This window comes from Fulmarus glacialis, unplaced genomic scaffold (assembly GCF_000690835.1).
Source record: "Fulmarus glacialis isolate BGI_N327 unplaced genomic scaffold, ASM69083v1 scaffold33312, whole genome shotgun sequence".
Lineage (NCBI taxonomy): Eukaryota > Metazoa > Chordata > Aves > Procellariiformes > Procellariidae > Fulmarus > Fulmarus glacialis.
In genome coordinates, this window is record NW_009197762.1 from 32,680 (window position 1) to 33,394 (window position 715).

Below are 715 nucleotides of genomic sequence, written 5' to 3' on the forward strand. Positions count from 1 at the left end.
CTGGCCAAGAGTGACCCCCCCAAACCCTTTGGGAATCTTCTACTTTGTTTCCCACCACTCGTCCTGAGCCACTTCCCAGACTCACCCCACCTGAAAGAAGATGCAGAGGGCAAGGCTGACTGGGCGGTTTGGGCATAGTGGGGAAGATCTTTCATCTAACGGTATTAGCTGTGTGCTTTTTTTCTCTCCTGTATTCTGCTAGGGCAGAGTCCTGAGTGAAGAGGATGGAGATAGTTCATCCCTTGGCTCACATCCACAGGGCTGGTGCTCCCCTTCCCAGCTGCAGTGCTCCCGAACGTCATCCCTGGCGGTCACACGTCCTCCTGCCAGGGCTGAGCAAGCCTCCAGGGGCAGGAACGCCCAAGCAGTATTTGGGGCAGGGTGCCTCCCTGGTGCCTCCCCAATACGCAGGGCGCCTCTGGCAAGAAGTAGCTCACACCACACAGAGCAAGGCTGGCATATAAAAAGCTGGTGAGCACACAACTGGGGTTACAGGGTGAAGGGAGCTGTACCCACATAGAGGGCAGCGACAGGGAAGAAAAGGAGACCCAGGCTGACCCACAGGGTCACGTAGTGCAACAGAAACGCTAGAAGAGCCTCTGGCTTCAGGAGACGGGGATGAATAACTTTGCTCAGGACCATAATCTAGTCCTCCCCAGTAACTTTAAAATACTGACCAGCCATGTCGGAGTTAGGGACAAAGCAAGCAGTAAAA